The sequence below is a fragment of the Pinus tabuliformis genome, chromosome 6, assembly GCF_031772625.1.
Source record: "Pinus tabuliformis cultivar Carrire ecotype Pingquan chromosome 6, CPIR1, whole genome shotgun sequence".
Taxonomy (NCBI): domain Eukaryota; kingdom Viridiplantae; phylum Streptophyta; class Pinopsida; order Pinales; family Pinaceae; genus Pinus; species Pinus tabuliformis.
The window spans coordinates 321183228-321210551 of record NC_142292.1 but is presented as its reverse complement, the minus strand read 5'-3'; positions in this window follow the sequence as shown (position 1 = coordinate 321210551).

Below are 27324 nucleotides of genomic sequence, written 5' to 3'. Positions count from 1 at the left end.
CTCAGCTAACTACTAATTGATTTTCAGACAATAGAACTTTATTGACAACAACCTTATTATATAAAAATAAGGGTAACTTACACGTATCACGACTATGCATGGATAATTCTAAATCGAATGCAATGTGTTCACAATGAATTATTAGCAAGGAACACATATAAATGATCTGATTTGCATTAACCTCCGTCAAATCAACCTAACCAGCTTAACCAACACAGATGTCATAGGTTCCCAAACATATGTCATATTCCCTCACTGTTCAGTTCTGATAATAAGGTCGGCTGCTATTGATGCCACTATTTCCGCTACCACTGATTATGCTCTAACCACCTTTTCTCTTCTTGCTACCTTAGTTGTTGGCTCATATGTTTATGTTATTGGTTGTTTCACCGTCAGGGATGGAGGGCAATATATTCAATAAGGAGAAAATAAATCAACTAGATCAGTTGCGGCTTATGGGAAAAATGATCCTAGGTAAACTAGCTTTTGAACAAGCTCAGATGCTGCGCTTTTTACTCCTTCCTCACCCCACTTGATTACAGTAAGCCCTCCTCATAGCACTTAGTGAGTTCGAGGTCTCTGCTTCCATCGAGGGTAAGAAATATCACAGAAGATGCACACCCCAATCAGCTTGAGCCAAAAGCGGCGCCTACGCCACTGCACTATGTGTATTGGTACCAAAAAACTCACAATAAGCAGTGTTAGCAATTAAAGAGCATTTCCGCAATATGGGATAGTGTTGCAGAGAATTTCCATACATTTAAAAAATAGAAAAGTATTCCCGTGATTGCATATTCTGAAATGAAGCTGTACTCTGGAAAGGTTTTGTGTTATGGAATGGTGTTTCATGAGGAAATGGTGTTGCGAAAGACACTTGTTCATTAGCAATGGTAGCAGAGACAGAGGACCAAGGTGCCAAATAAGGAGCAAGTGTAACAGATTTAGGGAAACTCGTAGCTCACCAACAACAATGCCCCGACTGTGTTGATTCACCATGTCAATTTAGTGTTAGACCCCTCTTTGTGTAAACCTCCTTCTCTCCCATGCTTTATCCTCTCCTCTCTCCAAACGTAATAGTAGATCAAGGCTCTCAAGCTAAAAGCCCCCAAACTAGCTATCTTACCTTGTGCGAACGCCCAACCTTACCTGTATGGAATGGAATAAACCGCGCCTACCGACCTGTGAATGATTTTAGTCACCGGCTCATGCATATCTATAGAAGGGAGTGCTCAGACTGCCCAGAATATCCATTCAGTTTTAGGAAGAGGCGCAAAGCATCCAGGGAGTGCTCAGACTGTGCTCAGACTGCCCAGAATGTCCACGTCCATTCAGTTTGACGAAGAGGCCCAAAACATCCATCCACCTGGATCTGCATGCATACAAACACCTGTAATCCCTTAGGCGCTCCATGCAACTACCTAAACCAAATAAACATAGCCAATCCATGCAACTACCTAAACCAAATAAACATAGACAATCCATGCAACTACCTGCAACCATAGAAACTCAAATTAATGTTAACATTAGTTCTCGCATTCAAAACATTTTTAAAAAATGAAATATATAAACCCCCAGAATAACATAGAGTCCAGCCTCTTTGGCCTCGAGAAGAGGCCAAATAAGACGGTGAAGTTGGATGAGAAGGGAAATAACAAATATGAACGGAAAAACTTCGAACACTGAAAACCAAGTAATGTCCAATACCATCAAACCGATTACTATAGTCCCATGCCATTGCCACATAGCATGGACTAATAATAAATATATGAATGGAAAATTAAAAGAATTGTTCATAAATTGTTAAAATGATTATTTATTTTTTAAAGAATAATAAATATATGAATATGTAAATAATAAGATTAATTTAATTTATTTAAATTTAATATTGAAAAATAAGTATTATTTTTTCTATTTAAATTAATCTGCTAAATCAAAAGATTACCAATTTGATTCTCTTGCTCCTTAAAGTTTTATCGCCATTGAAGAAGTTGATAATTTACTCTTAAATCATTTTTAAAAAATTAATAAAACTTTATGACGAAACTCTTATTACCCATAAGTCACGGGGAAGATTTTGGTGAAACCTCATGATAATGATCTATTGACTTTTGATTTCTTAACCTAGTTTAGAATTCTTATAAACCTCATGGGCAAGTGGAAGTTAACGATCCGATTTTTTTGACATGTTTGAGATGCGATAGAGTTACAAAAAAATATGTTTTATTTTTTATTTTTTTATAAAGATATGAAAATGTAGTTTTATATCTATTATATATGAAGAGATTAAATTTTTTAAGATGGGTTTATTCAGGTTTGATTTTCTCAGAAATATTTATATTTTTTTTATTATTCTTTGAGCACAATATATCTAAGATTAAAATGAATTTGTAATCGTTATATATATAATTTAATGGAAAGTGGCTAGCTACAAGTTAGGAAGATCAACTTAACCAAGTCAAGTTTTTATCTTAAGAAGAATCATTACCTCCAGATCATTTAGGCCTAACAAGTAATCCACTTATACAAAATGAAGTTTGGAAAAAGGTAAGGAAGACAAAGAAGAAATCTCATGTCAAATATCAACCAATGGTGACAAGTAGTTGGGAAAACCAAGTATATGTTTTGTATGATATGTTGCTAGTTTGCTCTATCAAATTAAGAACTATGCATGTTAAAAATATAGTACCTTGGAGTTATTTTTTATAGTGAATGTATCATATGTTGCTAGTTTGCTCTATCAAAGTAAGAACTATGCATGTTAAAAACATAGAACCTTGGAGCTATTTTTTACAGTGAATACAAGTAGTTGGGAAAACCAAGTATATGTTTTGTATGATATGTTGCTAGTTTGTTCTATCAAATTAAGAACTATGCATGTTAAAAATATAGTACCTTGGAGTTATTTTTTATAGTGAATGTATCATATGTTGCTAGTTTGCTCTATCAAAGTAAAAACTATGCATGTTAAAAACATAGAACCTTGGAGTTATTTTTTATAGTGAATATTGGTCAATACTGCACAAAAGATTTGATCAAAGTATGTTTTTACCACACTTAATACTTATATGTGTTTTCTCTATGAGAATGTAATATTGGAGGAAATCATCACATAATCCTATAAAATAATATTAAGAGATCCACAATGTCCATTTATTACAAGTTTAGTCTTTTAATTTTTAAAAAGTTCAGATACTATGCATTCAATCTTATTAATACTAGTGTATATCCCATGATCCAAAGAAATACTCAAATATATACTATAAAATGTATAATTTATGTTTAGATCCAATAGTATATATTTGATTATGTAAATCATATTAATTAATATACTTTTGATTTCTTATTAATAGCATTCAATAGTTTTACTATGTTGGTCATCTTGTATGTCTTCTAAGATCTCTTTAGTCATATCTCATATATACAAATGTTATGGTATGTCCGGGTCAAGAACATTTGATTTCAAGTTCCTAATATTTTATTGTGACTGTTCCATGCAATTTCAAATCAAGATTGAAGATTTAAAAAGTCATTTGTGTGTTCTGGTCATTTTGTCTTTTTATTGGGATAAATATGTAAATTTTTTAACATAATTATATTATTAAAAGATAATTTTTTTAATCAAACATTTATCGATAAAAAATTAATTTATGATCAGAAAATCAATTTTAAAAGATTAAATTTTAAATATAATATTCCTCAATAAAAACACCAAAACCCAAAACTTCAAACAAAAAATGTATAATAAATAAATAAAAATCCAAATTCCAAGAGTAGGAAATCACAATAACACATTTGGCTCCTATCCCCTCATTCCGGTGGTTTCTTCTGATTTTCCTGAGAATATTAGTCTCGAACCTGACCAGATGGAGCTCGATGGAAGCTCGGAGGTGGGTCATAAGGTCCAAAGTGATCTAGGTTCTACTTCTGCTACAAATCTGACCGCTACAGGGGCTTAGCCCATGGCCAAATATTAATAATATAATATTAAAATTTATTTATTGTATAATAATAATTATAAAAGATCTAATATTCATTATTTAATATTAAGAAAATAATTTAACATAAATCAATTTATATCGACTTTAACTCCAAATGTATAATTGCTGAAAACTGAAAAGTTTTTATATGAAAACCTTTTAAAAGCTTGAGAGGTCCACCACGTCCTCTTCGGATTCAAGAAAAAGTGAACATTATCTTCGCTCGTTAAAATGACAACATAAATATCATATTTAATTTTGAATATATGAAAAATTGTTAAAATATAAATTTTGAATATCCAAATTATGTTTCTGGTAAGTTATAATAATTTCATTAAATATTAAAATTGTAGAAAACTCACATTCAAAGGAGTATAGAATTAAGAAAGTCGCAAGCCGCCTCAAATTACCTCGAGAACCTTTTGTCTTCTGTTCAAATTTTATGAGAGCAGCGGAGTTAGCTGTGAGAACTCACAATAAAGTGAAAACTATTTCGAAGAGTGTTTAGATTTCATCAAAAGTAATGTAATTTTGTATTTTACAATTAAATATATATTAAAGTTGTTTTTCTATTTTAATTTAAACTCAATTTTAATAAGATTTTAAAATCAATTTAGAATGGGAAATAATTTTGGAAAATACAATTTTGCAACACTTGAATTATCATTAAATTTTGATATTTTTAATTTTTTTTTATAAAATGTATAATTAAAAGAATCATTTTATTAGAAACAACTTGTTCATTTTTCCAAAACGAATTTACTATTATACAAGTTAAATTAAATAAATTTATATAATTTTGAATCCAAGGCAGGGATATTTTGCACAGACAGACGCCGGGGCTGCATCCAACGTGTGAGCCAAAACGTGGAAGTGACTTCCGTGTGAGCCAAAACGTGGAAGTGACTCTGCTACCACGCTGCGACTTTGAAACTTTAGTCTACTTTGAAGCTCTAGTGCAAGAGTAAGGAAACCAACTTAGTCGCATGCAGCCGCCTATAAATGCAACTCCACTCCACCTAATAAATAATATTTGGGACTTTGAAGAATTTAATTTGATTGTGATTTTAAAATTATTTAGGAATTTGAAAATTTAAAGTTGATTCTAAATTTAAAAAAATATTTAGAGATTTGATTGTAGATTAGAAAATATTTTAAAATTTGACTGCCTCACTATCAAATTGCAAAATATTTGCAAAATCTATGTCTGTCCATCGTGGTAGGTATGTCGTGGTAGGTCTGTCGTGATATGTATGGCATCTCATGATTTAGATCCAAACCCCGTGCCCTCGCGACGGCAGAAATGTCTGAAATTGTCACACAGTTTCGCAGAGCGGCGTGGAAATCGAAATACACGGAGCCCACGGTAAACTGATCGATCAATTTCTCAAGGACGGCGTCAACGACAGATCCGACGAATACGGCAGAAGCATCGAGAACCGCTGCTGATTCGCCCACGAAATAGTGGAGGCTGTGGCGGAGGAGCTTGGGGCAGAGTGCACCGCTATCCTACTGTCTCCCATCATAGACCACAATGGGCCGACAGACACCGACCCTCTCTCTCTGGCCCACCACCTAATTCATGTCCTGAACCGTTACCTTCTGGCGTATCTGCATGTCACCGAGCCACGCTTCAGCAGAGAAGGCCTCAAAGAAGCTGACCTGCAGGATGCCGAGAAGATGGCCTCCCAGATGTGGACAATGGTGAGAAGGGAATATAGAGGAGCGCTGATGAGGAGCAGGGGATATGTTAGAGAAAGTGACATGGAAGCGGTGTCAAAAGGCCATGCAGACATGATATCCTTCGGCCGTCTCTTCATTTCGAATCCAGACCTTCCTCTGAGGTTCGCCATTGATGCGAAGCTCAACGAATATGATAGATCCACATTCTACTCTCATCATCAGGGTGTTGAATACACCGATTACCCATTTTACATCAATCCTGCCATTGCCATTACAACACCTAATCAAATCTAGATTTCAGAAATGCAAACTAGAAAGCCTCAGCATCGATTTAGTAATTCACATTCTACTATAATTATGTCAATACCAGAGGCATTCTCTACATATGCAAATTATTGTAAAATACGAGTCCATACATATTGCATATGGACTTCAATGTAGCCTATCTAATCCATAAATGATGGACAACACCTCAATTATTGGAAAGTACGATTGAAGCCCACGAATAGAAATTCAAATTCAATTGTATTCTTTTGTCTAATTGTATAATTTGGAGGTTTTTGTTTTTTATGTTTTTAAGAAGCGAACAAAAATTCAATAGTCCTTAGTGTAATTGTTTTACATTGGGGAAGAATTTTTGGTTTTTGGGCATTTTGTTTTTTTGCATTTTGTTTTGGTTTTTTGGCAAATAATTAATATGGTATTGTTGTTGAGTGTGATCAGAATCACGCAGGTGTTTGTGGAGTGTCGGCTATAGTCGCGGAATGAATACTTGCCCATATCTATTTACCAAAATACATTAAATGCTTTAAATTCTTTGTTGCATTTCAAAATGGTTCACGCGGTACTTTTGTTCTGGCTTCAGTCCTTCCATCTTCAAACAGAGACGCAATCTACAAAAAAATACTTCTGACAAGTATGGATGTTGTCAAGGTGTTTAACGTGGTGGTTGGGATTAATATTTCCAACACTCCCCCTTAATTACAATTGCCGCCATTGACAATTCCCAAACAGTTTTTGAGATAAACAAAACTTTCATATGCCAATGGCTTTGTGAAGATATCAGTGAATTGATCTTGTGACCTGTAGTACTACAACACAATTTCATCATTGTTAATCAACTCTCTAATAAAATAATATTTAGCGTTAATATGCTTGGTCCTCTTATGAAAGACAATTCTTTGACAATGCAATTGTTGAGGTGTTGTAGCAGAAAATAGTTGTCCTTCCCTCTTGGTCATGACAAAGATCCCTCAACATCCTTCTCATCCAAAGTGCTTGACACGTTGCTGTTGTTGCTGCCACATATTCAGCTTCTGTTGTTGACAATGACATTACTGGCTGCTTCTTGGAGGCCCATGAAATGGCTCCGGAACCCAAATGAAAAACATATCCTGACATGCTCTTTCTGTCATCGACACTTCCTGCCCAATCACAGTCAGTGTAACTAACCAGCCTGAAATCACTTGCTGCTTTGTACAAAATGCCATATTGTTTTGTCCCATTGACATACCTTAGAACCCTTTTTGCTGCTTGCCAATGTGTCTCCTTGGGTGTCTCCATAAACCTCGACACCAAAATATCTGGCCTAGTGGCGGTCAAATACATCAAGTTGCCTATCATGCTTTTGTATAATGTCAGATTGACATTGTTGCTGCAATCTTCTTTGCTCAACTTCAACCCCATGACAGTTGGAGTTGGTGCAGACTTATTGTTCTGCATTTTAAACCTCTCCAAAATGTATGCCACATACTTTGCTTGAGAGATAAAAATGTCATTTTCTGTTTGCTTCACTTCTATGCCCAAAAAATATCTTAACAATCCCAAGTCAGTCATTTCAAATTCACTCTTCATGACTTGTTTGAAATTAGTGATGAGGAAATCATCACTGCCTGTAAAAATCAAATCATCTACATATAATACGACAATGAGAATCTTACCTTCACTCTCTTTGATGTAGAGAGTGGGTTCACCGTCAAATTTGTTGAAACCATTGTCCAAGAAGTATGCATCTATCCTAATGTATCATGTGCACAGTGCTTGCTTCAACCCATAAAGAGCTTTCCTCAACTGGTACACTTTGTCTTCTTGGCCTTCTACCTCATAACCAAACGGTTGCGCAACATACACTTCCTCTTTCATCACTCCATTCAAGAACACTGATTTTATGTCCATTTGATACACTCATCATTTATGATATGCGAAAATCACCACAACTACACACACTGTGTCCATTCTCGCGACTGGCATGAACGTCTCCGCGTAATCTCTTCCATGTCGCTGCTTGTATCCTTTGACAACTAGCCTTGCTTTGTGCCTTTCAATTTTTCCCTCAATGTTGCGTTTGGTCTTATAGACCCACTTCACTCGAATGACATGTTTTCCTTTCGGAAGGTTCACTAACTCCCATGTGTCATTCCTTTCTATTTCTTCCTCCATTGCCGCAACCCACTTTTCTTCTTTGACTGCCTCCTCAAAATGGATTGGGTCATTTATATGACAAAACAAGGCAAATAAGGAACTCAGACCAGCGCTATTATCAACTTCTTCTTTTTTATCAAGTGAGAGTGGGATTTTCCAATAATCTAAAAAAAATACATATTGTACACTTCTTTGACAGAGCCGAGCATGGTAGCATCAACTCTGTAAAACTTCAATAGACAACTGGGATATCAGAATCCCGAACCTAATTCCAACAAGACTACAAAAGAACGATGACATGACAAACCGCCCAGCAAAGAGTGCAAAGAATACAAAATGACACCTAATAACTATCTTCCCTCAGGGCGTCACTCCGTAAAACTAGTGAACTGAAACCTGCTTAACAAACCAGAAGGAAAAGAAGAGAGAATCACCTCTCAAGCCACAAAAAACCAGAAGCCCATGAAGGCAGACCCACAGATCTGAAGGCCCATAACATTACCACAAGTGACCCAAGTACAACTTTAACCTTCAATTATCTTTCAAACCTGAAGACCGTTCGATTCTGCCCTCTACGATCCAACGTCCATGAATGATTTTAGGATGAAACCTTGATCGTATTATATTCCTACATACAGACCTGAAGATAATCATAAGCCGTCGCACTAAACTATTTCGGGTCCGATTGAAGAATTAGCCTTTGATCATTTTCTTCGCCCGAAATCCATAGGATGTGGGATCTTTAAAGTGATGACACCAACTTGCCCATGCTTTAGCCTGACTTATGGACCCGAAGTGTTACTAAGCCACCATACAATAAAATTTTAGGTCCGAATTGAGAATTAATTTTCGCGCTGTTTACTGCCTGAAATCCACGGGATGAAAGAATTACTTAGAGATCTCATCAACATGCCCACTCTTTACAGTTTCCTCTAGACCCAAAGAGTAAATAGGCTCCACTCTATAATATTTCGGGTCTGTTTGAAAAAGTATCCTACGCTCATAATTTCGCCGCCTGCCACCCTGCCTGCATTCTATCACTCGCTCCTTCCTTGGGCTTAGTCCACTTCCTGCTGATTCCATTGGTCTTCTCTCTGCTTATTTCTCATACCTTGAAAGTGCCCCTATCTTCGATAGCCTACTTTTTGATAGTCTTCATGCAATTTCCCTGTTGGCATCATCATCCAGTCATATCTTCGATTGTTTCTTGAACAGAGTACTCCTTCGTTCGCCAGATGATTAGCTAATCTGTTAGTTGTTCTGCGCACATGAACAAAATTGAGGGTTCTCAGCGTTCTCAGGTGGGATTGTATGCATTGGTAGACCTGCAATAACCTCCAATGTTTCAGCACTTTTTCTGGTGTTGTACCATTGCATATCTTCTTGACCGAATTGATTATCAATTCAGAGTTAGCCTCAATGATGGCATTATGTAAATTTGTTTCCATCAAGATTTCTAGGCATTGCTCTAAGTCCATGAGCTCTGCCATATTGTTAGTGGCTTTCCCCAAATGACTATGAAATATGACTTTTATGTTACCTTGCTCATCTCTTATGACTCTGCCATAACTAGCTACCCCGGGATTTCCTTTAGAGGCACCATCTATATTAAATTTCAAAAAACTAGGGGGAGGAGGTTGCCAGAAGTCCTTCTCCATTATTGTAAGCCTTACACTCTTGCTTATTCCCTGGGGGAAAGGCAACTGTCGCATTTGATATTTTTATAAAATGACCTAATTGATTGGCTATGGCTTTTAAGGATTCTAGCAGCCAAAAATCTAAAGCTGGGGAGTAGACTCTTATCCATATCGGTACTGATGTGAATGTCTGTCGTTTTGGGACAAAATTCATCATCCATGGTCGCATGTAGAGGCTTGCAGTAGCATAAAAATACGGTCCTCCTTCGAACACTCTGTCTTTGTCCTCTAGGTTTGTGAAGACCACTATGAAGAAACCCTTGGACCCGAGATGAAGGTTTATTTCCCCCTTTGGTTTCCAGTGGTTTTTTATCCAAGCATGCAGAGCCTTCTCCGTTGGCCATATCCCCATAAATTTTCATATTACCACATACACCGCCATGTGATCCCTGTGCGCCTGTAGTGTTGGATCACTTAAAACAACCCAGGGTGTAATGGTTGACCTAGGTTTACAGAGTCCTGTCATATTCTTGCGCTTAGCTTGCTGGCTGCCTTCTCCTATTCTCTTGTCTCTTCTGACCTCCTCATGATTTTCTTCTTGTTCATGAGCTCTGCTATTTTTTGGTTTTCTTGTGTTGATATCCCAAGTTTCTTCCTCCATTGGTTTCTTGAAGTGGTTTGACACAGCTTCCTTACTGTTATTCGTAACTGCTTGACTGTAGGAGGGGGTGGAACTCCCCCCTTCCCTCCCCTCCATGGTAACCAGCACTACTATCTCGTTGCAAGCCTTCGATCATCTTGCTCCCTCGCTCCTGCCTTGCCCGAATCAGCCCCCAACACCTCAATGCTACTATCAACTTCATCTTGCTCATAAATTTCATTTAAATTTCTGAATTTTGTTCTTGTGCTTGTTGAAGATGGGCTTGACATGTCACTTGGTGTTTCGCTTTATGGTGTGCTTGGAGAAGCACTTGCTTGGCTGCGCGAAACTGTCATATTATTTTTTGATGGCGTTGCTTGTTGTCAGCCTTGTTGCGCTTGAATAGGAGTAGAGGGAGTCACTGTTGAGGAATTACTTGCTGCTGTTAATTCCTCTTTGTCCTCATGTGGTGTACATGCTTTCACATTGACTGTCTTTTCTAAACTTCCATCTCATGCTTCCTCTTCTATGAACTACACATCTTTGCTGATTATGACCTTCTTGGTTGATGGATTGTAGAGCTTATATACTTTGGATTCATCACTATATCCAACAAATATACATTTCTCCCCCTTGCTATCCAACTTCTTGTAGAAATTCCCACTGTAGATCAACAGATTATGCAATATACTAAAGCAAAATATAAGATCTACTTCTACAACAAACTTTGCAGGAGCTTAATCGAATATGAGCAAGATCAATTTAGAACACATATAACTGAGAATGGGAATTCAATCACAAATGACACAGAAGAATAACCTGGGGAAAGCCTTAGCCTAAAACCCCAATCTCTGTATTATCATACAAGTGGAAATATGTTCACGTTACAAAAAGAATCAACTCTCAAGCTATCCTTCTCTCTCTACAATCAAACAATGCTGCTCATAGATAGTCAAAGGCTTCTCCAAACCTTCTCCTCTGCCCTCCAAGCCTCCTATTTCCTTGCGCTTTTTTCCTTAGGGTCCAGTGCTACCACTTGTGTGAATTGGCCTCTTCACACACTCACTAACCTTTGATCTAACTGCGCAATCCTGAAGGAGATAATTCCTTCTGCATGGATGAGTTTCCTATATAGGAAAAATCCTCCAACTGATAGTACATTGTCCCTTCCTCTGATCTCAACTGGGTCTCTAACTGAACTAACATGCATGAGTTATTTATGAGAGAATACTCAGTTATCTGAAGTGCTCCGGTTACATGCATGCATGCATTAACTAACTGAACTCACAATTAATTCCACAAATTGTTGGAACTAATCTAACTGGACTTAACTCAATTAACTGAGCTAACTAATTACAACTCATCCTTATCTCTTTAACTAAGGGATAAATTCCTCAATTAATGGGATAACTGTTGCATGTCCCCACATAGACTTCATGTTTATTTTCTACAACTAATTAACTCAAGATGAATTAATTAATTATTTTACAAACTGATGCTAAGATCAAATTCGAATTTTAATTCTCAATTTTAGTTCAGGGACTAATTAAAACTGGAATATATCCTGGAATACTATTTATAGAGATGCTATTTTTAGCACTTCCATTTTTCATTCCTTGTTTCTATGTCCAACACTGGTACCTGAACTGCTATTTATAGCAGTGCTATTTTTAGCACTTCTATTTTTAGCATTTCTTGTTGCTATTTTCAACACTCCCTCTCAACAAGAAAGGCATTCAACTCGAACCTGATCCTAAACCTTTGGAATGTTCTGCATGCAACACTTCTCCCAAGTGTTGCTGCTCTAGCAACTCTAGAAACAAAAAATCTCCCAACTGACCTCCCCATTGGGCTAGAAACATCCTCTGATCCTGAAGTTTCCTCTGCCACTGACAAGTGCTTCCTCTGTGACCTCTGAGCTACTGCAACACTCCATGCATCTCGCACCATTGCACACCTCTTTGTGCCATCCTGCCCTGGTGCAACACTCCTGTGCCTCTCGCATTGTTGCAGCACGCTAGCTCTGCGCTGTCTTGGGATCCCTACACTATAGCTCTCTCTGCTGCTCCATCCGCATCTATCTCTACCCACTCAACCAGTCCTCCTACTCCTCATCAGGGCTCCCGTGGCAAGGTCTAATCAAAGAAGTTGGGTACCTCAATGATCCTGTCCCTATTCCAGCCTTCTTGGGATTGTCACTCCACATCGCCCCACCTCCGACCTGGAGGTATGGATGCATGTGATCCCTCTTCCCACTTGGCTCGAAATTTCCCCCTACTGGAGGTCTCTGCATGAGTGGATTCCACCACTCGATCTCCTCTCGGCTTCTCTAGTTGTGGCTGCTCCACAACCTCCTGAAATTGCTTCACCAATTGTGGCTCCTCCACAATTGTCTGAGACTTATTCTGGTGCTACATGGAGAGGTAATTTACTCTCCCTCTCAACCACCAAGTCTCCAACAGTTTCCTTGCTCCTCAAGGCTTTACATGCATCTTGAACCTCAAGAGCATACAGGTGCTTGACTTGTGAACCGATCTGCTTTAATTATTTCATGGTGACATGTCTAAGGAAAACCTTTCCCTTACTGAAGACTACATCATAGCATTTGTCTTCCAACATTGTGATCGACACCAAATTTTTCCTCAGTCTTGGTACATACTTGACATCGGTCAAGGTAATGCGAGCTTCATGCTCCCTCTGAAAAACAACCATGCCTACACCTGAGACACTATACTTTTCATCATTACCCATTGCTATGAGTATCTGAAGATCTTTCTCCTCCAAGGTACTGAAAAAACTCTTATCGTTGGTCATGTGGAAAGAAGCTCCACTATCAAGAAACCAACCACATCCCACCATGGATGAAACCATGCATGCGAAGAGGGTGAAATCCAACTCGAACTGTGAGGCCAATGCCTCACCTTCAGATCCTTCCTTGGATCCCATCTTGGATTTCTTCAGTGGACAATTTGTAGCAAAATGGCCCACGTCATGACAATGAAAGCATCTCACTTTCGATTTGTCGAACTTCTTCCCACCATGGGAAGAACTGGATTTGGGATGAGAATCCTTCTCCTTCCCTTTCTTTGCCTTACTAGCTAAGGCACAATTTTCTTCATCCTCCTTGGATGATGAAGATCCATCTCTGGTGCTTCTTCTTATCTCCTCCTGCATCAAATCCAACCAAAGTCATTCCCAATCTGGCAGTTTTTCTCTTCCATTAACTAAGTCTTGGTAGCTATGCCAGCTCTTAGGAAGACCGAGGAGTGCAAGACTCACCATGTCCTCATCAGCAGTCGTGATCCCTACACTTCCAAGCTCATCCCTGCAGGTGGTGAGCTTGTTTAGATATGTAGAGATCGTGTCACCGTTTTCACACTTGATTTTCCGAAGCTTGTCTTTTAGCGCTAGCTTCCTCTGATCGTTGTTGTTCTGATATAGATCTTTCAATGTTTTCCACATTGAAAATGACGTCTCCTTCCCATGGAGGCTCGAGACAATGTGGTCTCGAACTCCCTCCAGGAGGATTCTCCTTGCTCTAGCCACGCATTTCTTCCATTCCGCCAATTCTGTAGCATCAATCGGCTTGGGGACTTCTTGATCAATGAAGTCCTTTAGACCATTATCCTCTAATATTGCTTCCATGCAATCCTTCCAAGCTATATAATTCGAGCTTCCATCAAGGGCATACTCAAGTCTTAAACTGTTGAATGCCATTAGGGAAATTTGAGATGTGATAAGAATTCAAATTTTATAATTAGGAACTTGAAACTTGAAACTTCTTCCTTCTTTGTATATTATTCTTCACTTTGATCACCTTTTCTCTGATACCATGTAGAAATTCCCACTGTAGATCAACAAATTATGCAATATACTAAAGAAAAATACAAGATCTACTTATACAACAAACTTTGCCGAAGCTTAATCGAATATGAGCAAGATCAATTTAGAACACATATAACTGAGAATGAGAAATCAATCACACATAACACAGAAGAATAACCCGGGGAAAGCCTCGGCCTAAAACCCCAATCTCTATATTATCATACAAGTGGAAATATGTTCAAGTTACAAAAAGACTCAGCTCTCAAGCCATCCTACACTCTCTGCAATCAAACAATGCTACTCATAGACAGTCAAAGGCTTCTCCAAACCTTCTCCTCTACCCTCCAAGCCTCCTATTTCCTTGCATAGTTTTCCTTGGGGTCCAGTGCTTCCACTTGTGTGAATTGGTCTCTTCACACACTCACTAACCTCTGATCTAACTGTGCAATCCTAAAGGAGATAATTCCATCTGCATGGATGAGTTTCCTATATAGGAAAAATCCTCCAACTGATAGTACACTGTCCTTTCCTTTGATCTCAACTGGGTCTTTGACTGAACTGACATGCATGAGTTATTTATCAGAGAATATTCAGTTATTTGAAGTGCAGCAGTTACATGCATGCATGCATTAACTAACTGAACTCACAATTAATTCCACAAACTGTTGGAACTAATCTAACTGGACTTAACTCAGTTAACCGAGCTAACTAATTACAACTCATCCTTATCTCTTTATCTAAGGGATAAATTCCTCAATTAATGGGATAACCATTGCATGTCCCCACATAGACTTCATGTTTGATTTTCTACAACTAATTAACTCAAGATGAATTAATTAATTATTTTACAAACAGCTGCTAAGATCAATTCGAATTTTAATTCTCAATTTTAGTTCATGGACTAACTAAAATTGGAATTTATCCCGAAATATTATTTATAGCGATGTTATTTTTAGCACTTCCATTTTTCATTCCTTGTTGCTATGTCCAACACTGGTACCCGAACTGCTATTTATAGCAGTGATATTTTTAGCATTTCTTGTTGCTATTTTCAACACTTCTTTCTCAACTCATCCGAGACATGTGCATATGCCACACATCCAAAAAATCTCATTTGGGTGACACTATGCTTTTTTCCACTCCATGCCTCTTCAGGAACTATGTTCTAGACGCTTTTGGTTAGACATCTATTCAAGATATATGCTGCACAAGCGACAGCTTCAGCCCAATAATCATTTGGCAAATGCTTTGCCTTCATCATACTTCTTTCCATTTCCATAATGGTCCTATTCTTCCTTTCTACCACACCATTTTGCTGAGTTGTATACCTTGTTGTAAGTTTCTTGTGAATTCCATGCTCCCTACAAAAATGAAGGAAATCATTTGAGATGTATTCTCCACCTCTGTCATTCCTGAGGACTTTGATGTAGTGTTCATTTTGCTTCTCAACGAGAGCCTTGTATTGGCAAAAGCGCTCAAACACTTCACTTTTCTGTTTTAGTAGAAAGACCCATGTCTTCCTTGTGTAGTCATCTATGAAGGTAAATACATAGTGGCTGCCACCAATTGATGGTGTCTTCATTGGTCCATATAAATCTGAGTGGACAATCTCCAAAGGTTCCTTTGCTCTTACTAACTTTCCTGCTGGAAATGTCTCTCTATGTTTCTTGCCCAAGATACATCCTTCACATAGGTTGTTTGGTTTTTCTATGAGTGGAAAATCCTTCACCATGCCTTTCCTATGTAGAAAATTCAAACCTCCAAAGTTGAGACGACCAAATCTCAAATGCCATAAACAGTTTTCATCTTTTACCTCTGTTTGAAAGTTTACTTGTGTGACAGTTGCATCTTTTCTTCCATTCTCTTTTGAGTTCATTAAGAGTTGTCCTTGTGCACCTTATTTTTGCAAATCTGATTTTAATTTTAGGGGAAACATTCTATTGTTTGTCATTTGAACCTTTGAAATCAACTATCTGCTTGGAGGCCTATCCAAAATTGTGCACACATCATTTTTGAAGAAGAAATTGTAACCCTTTTGCATGAGCTGTCCAATGCTTATGAGGTTATGCTTCAGACCAGGGACAAAGTAAACATCTGAGATGTACTTCTTCTCCCGCTTCTTTGTTAGGATATTAACTCTACCTTTTCCTATGATAGATGCTATGCTATTAGTCCTTAATGTCACTTCAGATTTCACACTTTCTAGATTAGAAAACATTTCTATGTTTCCTAGCATGTGGTTGCTACACCTTGAATCTAGATACCATATATCACTTTGTTTTTCTTGTGCTACATTACAAGCTAAAAACATGCTATCATGGTTCTAATTTTCTTTTGTGAAATTTACACTTGGTTTGTTACTAATGTCATATTGCTTCTTTCTACATTCATTTACATAATGACCATAGTTCTTACAGTAATGACATTGAACTTGAGATTTATCATACCTCTGACATTGTGCTTGATTTTGGCTTGGCCCTTGACTTGGATTTTGATTTTTTACAAAGGATTTTTCGGCGAAGATCACATGAGATATCATTTGTTGACGCGTTTCGAACCAACCAGTGTGGTTCATCGTCAACTTGTCCTGACGATGAACCACACTGGTTGGTTCGAAACGCGTCGACAAATGATATCTCATGTGATCTTCGCCGAAAAATCCTTTGTAAAATTGATATGGATCACAGAAGCCTAAACTCTACTATTGGATTTTGATTGTTGCCTCTTCCATTTGAGCTTGAAGGGCTGCTTCTTCCACCTCTTTGTGGGCTTCTTCCTCTTCCTCCAGCATATGATCTTCCTCTACCTCAACCTTGACCAAATGATACTTGTGTCTCAAAGACATTCTCCAATGAGGAGATTGTTGCTCTATTTAGTCTATGTTCATGAGAAATCAGTGATGCATTAAGCTCATCCACTGAGAACTGTGAGAGATCCTTTCTCTATTCTATGGCCACAACAAAGGCATCAAACCTTGCTAGAAAAATTCTCAACACTTTCTCAACTATTCTTCTTTCCTCAAGTGTCTCACCATGAGACCTTATTTGAGTAACCAGCCCACTTACATGTGTAAAAAACGAGTCTATATTCTCAGACTCTTTCATACAAAGTGTTTCAAAGTCTCTTCTCAACATTTGCAGCTTTGTTGTCTTGACTTTTGCCATGCCTTGGTAGGTTGTCTGGAGGGTGTCCCATGCTTGCTTGGACTTCGTTGCTGCTGCAACCCTTGGGAAAATACTTTCATGAACTGCTTGGAAAATATAAAACAGGGCTTTTGAATCCTTCTTCCTGTTGTCCCTTAACAAATCTCTTTCTGGTTGAGATAAGGCATTGTATGTTGCTGCATCTGCTGGTTCTTGAAAACCATTCTCCACCAAATCCCAAATGTCTTGAGAAGAAAATAGGGCCTTCATTTTAATAGCCCAATAATCATAATTTTTTCCATTAAACTGAGGTATCTAAGGATTAGTCAAGCTTGTGCTTGATTTTGCCATTTTTGAGTGTAAGAAAAAAAATCTACCTGCTGGTAAATATGTTAAAAACAATCCACCCTCAAAACAATTTTAACTCCTGGTAAAAATACTTGTTCTTACACTAACAGAATTTAACCTGCTCTGATACCATGTTAGAAAAATTAAACAGAATTTTACGCGGAGAGGCAGAGTAAAATTATTTCGCGAAGCTATCTTCACGCAGCTCGATTTCGCGGAGTCACGGAGCTATATTTTGCGCAGCTAGGTTTTGCGCAGTCGCGGAGCTAGATTTTGCGCAGCTACACACAGACTTAAAAACACAATATTCACTCACGGCAAAAAAAAGAAGTAGAAGAGAGTAAGTTTGGAGCAACAAAATAATAACTTAGGATTGAATTCTAAACCATGAAAATACATTCACATGAGACAAGTAAAAACAAGGTTTACAAAGATTTTCACTTCACGCGGAATAAAACACAGTAACTGTTGTTTTCACGCGCCCACCAAAATTTGCTCCACTATTTTCTCCTCAGAGCACTCTCTTTTCTCTTGCTCTCTTACATGCAAAGAGACTCTCACCCTATTTTTCTCTTACTGTCTTACATGCAAGATGACTTTTACTCGTTTCTTTATCTCAACATGCAATTTTTACATTAATGCATGACTGAGCAAATAATTAATATGGTGTTGTTGTTGAGTGTGATCAGAATCGCGCAGGTGTTTGTGGAGTGTGGGCTATCATCACGGAATGAATGCTTGCCCATATCTATTTACCAACATACATTAAATGTCTTAAATTCTTTGTTGCATTTTAGAATGGTTCGCGTGGTACTTCTATTTTGGCTTCAGTCCTTCCATCTTCAAACAGAGATGCAACCTGCAAAAAAATACTTCTAACAAGTATGGTTGTTGTCAGGGTGTTTAACGCGGTGGTTGGGATTAATATTTCCAACAGGCCGAAGGAAATGGAGAGTAGTATACATTTTATGTGTGTGTGTTTTGTGTTTTATCTTTCCATATTCTCAATGAGAAATGAAGGAGAAGAGAATGTGGGAGTTGTTGTTGCGTAATAGTTATGAGAGCAGTTGTTGTATATGATAGAAGATTTGTTTGGCTTGTAGTTTTGTGTATGGCTATGCGTGTGAGAGAGGGCAATCTACAGTGGATCCACAAATATAACCACCAAAATGTGGGTACACAGAGAAATGGAAGAGAATGTGTGGAAGAGTTGTGTGAAAGGAGTTATGCGAAAAATGGAATGAAGATTCTCTATCTTTAATCAACACTGATATCACTGCTGTGATCCAAACCTAAATAAAATAATATGTGTGGAGGTCAATGAACAGTGTGAGGTCAAATTATTCCATAATTTTGATTTGTTACTAGAAGATCAAGAGAAATGTGTGGTCATTACAGAGAAATCATGCACATAGAGTAAAGTTATTGGAAGAAGATGCAAGTGTAATAGTACATTGGTAGTGAGATTGAATGCCATGAGACTGGCACCTTCTTATGAGCACACTGTCAAGAAGACAAGAATGGCCATGGAAGCTGAGGAACTCTAACCATGATCCAGGCCTAGCATAGGCAAATTTTGATTTGTCCAAGAGAATGAACAACTATCATGTTATGTGTTGAAGGAAATGTAACAAAGTTTGGTCTTCATAAATGTACTTTTGATATTCGTATTTATTAAAGAAAAGAAATATTATTTTTATAATATATGTCAATGAGTTTCTTGCTCATTGAAGTAGGTCTAGTACATGTCAAAGTGATATAGGTGAGTCAAATAGTCAAAAGGAAATGTTGAAGGCCTTAAGGGAATATTGCACCATGTATGATTATGTATTAAGGTCAAGAGAATAGCTCCAAGCAAAGTCAAGTTTCCTCCTATGCAAAGGCACCATCAAAGAAGCTCCTTCAAGCATGTTACACCACCATAGAAACCATTTGAAGTTTGATCAACAAGTCAGCCCACAGACAGTTAACATGTCAACCTTCTAGTCGGTCTAAAAGGAGGGATAGTCCTCTATACATAGAGGTTGCCCACTCCATTACAATTCCAATCAAGTAGCTTTGAAATCAGCGAAGTAAAAGAACTAGAAAAGGTGGAAAAGAGCGAAGGACAAGGGTCTTCATGTGCAGCAAGGAAGAAGCGTACACAACTAAAGTTAAAGAGGTCTGTTCTAGGGAAGTTGTAGTCACAGGGGCGAGGAAACAGAGGGTTGTCCCTGCAATTATGACAACAACAACTCATAGTCATCCATCTCTCTTTATTTGGGGCTAAATCTAGGCCTACAAGGCCTCCTACTCAAGCGTAGAAGAAAGGTACTCAAGCGAAGGAGAGAAGGGTATACAACATCAAGTGAACCTCCCACACATGCGAGAATCTAGGGCTGCGATACAATCACTTCAGTCTACACTCTCATCTCAAGAAGGATTTCATTTGAAGGAAGATGTCTACATAAGTAAAGGATATATCTAAGTATAGAAGAGAAGCATCTCATCTAGAGAAAGCGCAACAATGTTTACTAATAGTTGAAAGAAGAATGAAGTGCCGGAAGAAGAAAGCGTCAGGGAACAAAGTACAAATAGGAGGAAGGACTTGACTTATGCTTGGAGGACATTCTTGTCAAGGGTATAGGGTTTAGCATTGATCAAGAAATAAGCTTCAATAATAGAAAACTTACAGAAGGGTTTTCCTCTCAAGAGAACAGAGATTTTGGCCTTGGCAGAGAGCCAACATCTTGTGTTCTTGTTCTTATGTTTTGGTAGCAGTTTGATGAAGTAAATATACATGCATTAATAATAATAATAATAAGATTAATCTAACAAGAAAAAAATAAAAAGACTCCACAAATTGTTATCAAGTAACGAAGAATCACACTACACTTATTTTCCCTAGATTCTTCAACATGGTATTAGAGCTAAGGTGACACATCAAGGAAATAGAAACTCAAGAAACTCATCAAGGAAATAAATCTACAAGGTTGAAGCATCAAGCCAAACCTACTCAAGGAAAAGAAGGCCTATCACCTATCATTCATCAAGGAAGTATAAATCGCAAGAAGAAGAGCCTTACATAAAGGCACCTACAAAGAAGATCAGATCAAAGTAGGACCTACATCAAGCTATAAGTCATCAAGAAAATTTCATCATCAAGCAAGTCCACTTGGAGAAGGCAATTTGAAGAACATCAAGATCCAAGGAACGCAAGCCATCAAATATTCCAGGAGGAAACAAATCCTTTACATCTCAAAATCTATCAAGTAAGTATATGTCCCCTTCTGAATATACATCAATATATCTTTTCAAGGAAAGCAACAAATTGGTAGGTACCAATAACTTTCTTGCATGGAAGAAGAGGACTGAGTTACTTCTGAAGAAGAACGAAATACTAGAACATGTCAAATGGAATATCGCTATCCATGCTAAGGAACAAACTCAAGCCTTAGCTATGTACAATAAGGATGAAATAAGAGCATAAAGGATTCTAATAGATTTAATCAAAGACTCTCATTCCTTATGTCTCCAAATTTGAAACATCAAAAAGAAATTTATGATAAGCTAGTAGAGCTATTCTCGGTATCCACAATTGGAGAAGTAATATCTCTAAGGAATGAATTGTAGAAGATGAAGATAAAAAAGGAAGGAATAGCTCCTTACTTCATGAAAATATCTTAAATGAGAGATCAACTTCAACATCTCTAAAATGAGAGATCAACTTCAAAATCTCTGAAATGAGAGATCAAAGGATGTTTATGGCCTTAAGGGATTCAGCTATCTTGCCTTGTCAAATTATGATATAATGTATACATCCTTTGGAAACATTATCGAAGATATAGTTGTCATGTAGTTGTTGAAACTTATGTTTGATTTGACACTTGTAAAGTGTCATGAATATGATCGTTAATGCCTTAGGTCTTTTATCGGATGGTCCATGTTTAGGCCAAGTGGTTAAGGGGTAACCACTCCCTTCCCTTTGCCACACATTTGCAACTTCATTTTGTTCTGTTGAGCTCTTTTATCGATGTTTCGAACCCTAGGTTAAGATAGTTATGTCATCACTATTTTTTCCACACCAAGTGATTAACACAACTCCTGGTGTAATTATTCTCGAGTTTTCCAATCTAATTTTTGTCTATGCATATTAAATTGTAAATTTTAGTTGCCTTCAGCTCTCAAAATCGATACATTATGGTTGGACTAGTATCCCCTAATGACGGCATAGGAATTGGCTTCTTTGAGCTTGAGTCATCAAGGTAGCTAAAGGGTTATTTCCTTTCCCTCTTTTAAAAGGGGAAACATTGTTCCTATTTAGTTTCACTCTCCCATTACACAATTTCTTACAAAAAAGTTACTATCTCTTTGTTTTTCAGCAAGACACCTAATTGTTTCCCAGAACAAAACACAAGGTAATAGTTTTGGATTTTACTCGACTCAAAACTAGGTTTTTACTCGAATACTTTCTTCCAAGTTTCTCGTTAGCCATTTCCATTGGGCCAAGTGTCACTTTGGAGCTATGGAAAAAGGAATTTGATCTTGGATCTTGTGTAGGGTTTTAATGTTTAAAAGTCACGAACCTTCTCACACAGCCAGCATAATATTGCCCATTCGTTGTATTTCTGGAAAGAAAAGTTAGGGTTTTGCCCACAAAACTTAAATTCCTTGGCACATAGGGCCCCGATTTGGAATTTATATTGATAATAATTATATTTTTAAGACCAAGAATTTTCATTACCCTTATGTATTATATTTTGATAAATGATATCGATACCTATTATCAATGTTAGATTGTTGAATTGTCTCAACTCTAATCCTTAGGGTTTTGACCATTGTCTTGAGTAATTCTTGTTCCATATATGATGTAATTTTATTTTAATTATTAAGCGTTAAGCCTATCTTTTCATGGCAAGGTATATCTCAACTAACTTCTTCCATACTTCTAGTCCCAAGGAATAATGCACAATTCCAAGATCCTTCATATCAAACTTGGCTGCTAGTTGCCTCTTACATCCCGGAATCTGTGTTCTACACCTGCGTCTAGTAGATCATCCACATGTAAGAGTATAATAATTGGTTCTCCTTGGACCACCTTGATGTATAGGTTTGGATATGCATAACTCTTGGTAAAACAAAGTCTCAAGAGGTATGCATCGATTCTTTCATACCATGCTCTCGGTGCTTGCTTTAAGCCATATAAAGCATTCTTCAACCTACAGACATGAGTTTCCCTCTAATTCATTTCAAATCCATGAGGCTTCTCAATGTAGACCTCCTAATCAATAATCTCATTCAAGAAATTTTAAATGGATGTTCCATCCCATAGAAGTAGCCAATGAAAAAGGTGATCTTATTATTGTTGTTCCATCCCATAGAAGCAGCGAACTTCTTGTACAATTTTCTTTGTTATTTACTTACAACCTTGTGAGCTTGTATTCATTTTGCATGATATATTGTATAATAAATATTGGATAGCCAATAAATTTTAGAAATGTTGATTGTTTTCCTTAAACTTAATATAGTTTCTCTATGGAACCATGCATGACCACGAATTTAACTTCGTCTCTGGTATTTGTTGTTGTGTCAAGAAGACTACTCACGTTTCTTTCTTTTAAATAAATATGATAGCACTTTGTTTATCTTGAGTTTATTCCATATGTTCTTTGTGTACCTCAACTAGTTCAAGGCTTTCTATCCTGCTATTTCATTCAATAATAGGGGTTTTCTCTTTAAATTTGTGAGTTTTCACAAAGAACAATTTCAGTTTCCTCTCAGCTATTACAATTGGTAATTTCAAATAGATATGAATAAAATTACTATGAATTTCCATTACAATATTGGTAATTTCGAATAGCTATGAATAAAACTAATATGATTTTTCATTACAATTTGCCCTGTGTGCGACTTGTTTACAGTTGTTTATAAAATTCTTATAATTTTTAGACATTCAAATGACTTTGTTTTCTGTTTACATTTGTTTATAAAATTCCTCTAATTTTTAGACATTCAAATGACTATGTTTTCATTATATCAGTTCTTTCCTTGGCAAAGGAAACTAACCCTCATAAGGTTCTTCATTAATATAGAATAGACTTTATCATTGTTTTTTGAATTTACATTCTTCAGTTATATACATTAACAACACTGGTTTGTCTGGGGTTTGGAAGAATTTATTTTCATGACTTATCTTCTTTTCATAGATAATGGCTAGCCGACCCAAGACAATTTCGGCCTGGAACTAACACTTATACACAGATTCTATTATTATATATAGACATAAGGGAACAATAATATTCTAAGTCCTCTTATAAATTGGCATGACATTGTTTCTAATACTTCATCCTTTACACAACCATCTAAATAAAACATATTTAGAATAAATATTTTTCTCAAATAGTAAATTCCACTTATCCGTTTTGTTCCTTTCGTATCATTTAGCAGACCACAAAATCACAGGGCATAAAATGCTCCTCCCAACCTATGAGAATCAATACTTTAATGAAATCCCTATATCCTCAATCGAACTTCATATCTAGAACAATTTCAGATAAAGAACCTTCACGGGTTCACCCAAAACCACTTGATCCTAACTAGCTTCATCCCAAGGCCTTCCTAACCAACTTCATCCTAGGGTCTTTAGTCTGAGAACTTAGGCCTCAGATAGAGTTCCACTAGCCAACCAACTCAAGAACTCCTGCCTCCCTTTGTAGTGTCTTTCCAAAGGGTTTAGTCTTACATTCTCTCTCCTCAAGGTTGCCTTAGGTAATCCCTCTCACCCTCTTGTCTTCCTTTTCCCATGTTAGATGTTCCATCTCTAGGGAGAGGAGTTTTGGCAAGCCTCTGCCTGTAGCTATCTTCAACTGTTTTGAAATATGAAATTCATTATAACATTACTTGCCCCGTAGCTATCTTCAACTGTTATGGAAAATGAAACTCACTATAACATTACTTGCTGCTTAATTTTATTAAGCACCATGTTAGCATTAATGGAGAAGGTTAAGCTTTCCTATGTTTAGGTGTTTGTTGCTTTAGAATAGGATTGAGATCCTATTTGTTAGGGAGTGGTTCAAACCACTTGATTGTGTGAAAGCCTATATGTACTAGGCTGTTCTCCTGATTGAATAGATAGCGTGTATGAAGTGTTTGTACACTCTCCAGGTATCTCACCTAGAGAGTCATTTACATAATATATTCATCTTTTATCATGGTATCATAGCTTCAGGGTTGTCGATCCTGTACGCTGATTTGAAAGGCGCGACTAAGGTGAAATCGTTGCAAGTGTTAGGTGCATAAACGCACTGATCCACACATTTTCATTTGATTGGTTGTCGTAGATATTTGGTGTCGAGTCGTGAAGACCTTCACGAGTCCGTGTTGATAACAAGCGCCGACCCTGTCAGGAACAAACTTGCGTGTTTGAGGAAGAGTTGCGGTTGATGGTGAGTTTTCCATCTGAGAGGAGGCCGCAAGGAGGAAGCCGAGGAGGCTGGACTTGCTCGAAGGCTGTGAGGAGAATCATAGTTGGAAGAGGGAAAGTTGTCACTGTTGGATGTCGAGGTGTGGAGGCCGGATTGTTGAGGGATTGTGGAGGAAGCATTCGGGTCTGTGAGGATCCCAGTCCATGTGGAGGCGAAAGATGGAGACTGTTGTGGAGGCGTAGGCTGCGTGAGATCCTGTTTGATCGTTGCGAGTGATAATCATCTGTTGTGTCAAGAAGAAGAGCAAGGAGGCATTGAGAAGGAGTACTAGCAGTATCCGTTGTCAATACACTGCTAACAAAAAACGATTGCAGCGAGGATTGATGTATCGTCGCCAATTGCTTTTGGCGTCCACCTCTTTGCCCTTGAAACCCAACAGATCATAGCATCTACGACTTCTCCGCCTCCAAGTCTCAGTTGGTATCATAAGCTCGCAAACGTTGTTAAGGAAGCAGAAAAATTAAAGAAAACCGTGGAAGCCCAACAGAGAAATAGCCAGAGGTTGTAGAACGGCGGTGGCATTGGTGGCTATGGAGGAAGCCATGAGAAGAAGGAGAAGGACGTGGCTGCGTGGCTTCGTTTGTTACACTGATATTTTTTTTTGGTGCCTAGAGGTGCGCAGCAAGTGGAGGTGTGTATCGATCGGAGGCCACTGTTGTTTCAACAAGATAATCACTGTAGTTTGTATTTTTGTTTTATAGATGATTCATGTGATGCCTATGCTTTTTTTTAAAGGAATAATTATCGTTTTTTTTCCAAAGGAAAAAACAGTAACTTTTTATTAAAAAATAATAAAGAGTTACACAAGCATATGCATTGAAGCATACCTGAAAAGGTGCCCATTGGGCTCCAGTGCTTTCGCACCACATGCAACATTACAAAGAAACTGTAATAGAGAAAGAGAAAGAGAAAGAGAGGAGGGAAGATAAAGAGGGGAAAAACTACATTCCGATGGTGAGTAAGGACTCACCCATCAGGTTTTTCTCCCCTTTTACTTTTCGACCTTGCGCCACTCTCCTTGAGTGGGCTCAATCGATGCTAAGACCAGCTGTGTTTCTGCTTTCTGAGAGGTTGTTTCCTTATCTGAATCTGAAGTATCTGAGTGGTGATGCCTTTTGATCCCTCCCATAATCATACCCTCGCTTGACTTCTCTGTGTGAATCTGTGCATCCTTGTTGTCCGATGTGATTCCTTGCTGGTTCTCCATTTCTTGAGAAACCTCGGTCTTCTATGCGGGGATCTCTTCCTCCTCTGCTTCTGATGCTTCGTCCTCTGAATCTGGAGGTGAAAATCGCCATCCTTTCTTCTGCTTCCCTTTCTGCTTCTTTTTGCTGTTTGCTTTCTTGGCTTCTGGACATGAGTTTTGCAAGTGTCCTGTCTGCCTGCAGAGCCTACATCTGAAAGCGGTGTTTTCATAATCTAGGACTTGCAACCAATTTTGTTGCTTGTAGATCAACCTTATACTGTCCGGCAACCCTTTACTTAAATCTGCTTCCACACATATACGTGCGAAAGTGTAGATTCTTTCATCGATCCTTTCCAGATCTGTTTTGATATATTTCCCTATGTTGTTCCCAATGCTTTCCAAAACTCGTTCATTCCAAAAATGAAGAGGAAGATTGTATAGTCTCACCCAGACCGGCATTTTAGATACAGTCATTTTGTTTGGATTGAAGTCTGGAAACCATGGGGTCATAAACAGCCCCGTTGTTCCCCAAAACCACGGACCGGTACTGATGATTGTATCTCTGACTTCCTTGGATATAAATTTTACTATAAAGAACCCCTTTGAACATAGATGAATATCGCATTCCATGGTCCAGCTGGTGAAGATCCAATGGAAGAGATCCAAAGGTTTAGGCCAGAAACTGTTGAAACGACATATTAAGGCTTGCGTTTCATAGGACTGAACGAAATCATCAAGCCCTGTAGTATCTAAATTTAGGGCTGGGGTTTGATCTGATTGATCTACTATGTATGGCCTGGGTATGTGTCCGCCTTGATCTGGAGAGGACCCTGAATCTCTGCTGCTCTGTAAAATAGTTTTGTAGGATAAGCCTCCCTTGGGTTGTTGCTGGGATGCAGTTTTTTTTCCCTTGTCTCCCCCTGAGGAGCTTGGCTGTCCCTGAGGCAGGGCCCCTCCTTTCAATCTGAAGTTTAGAGTAATGATTGATCCTGGACCAATCT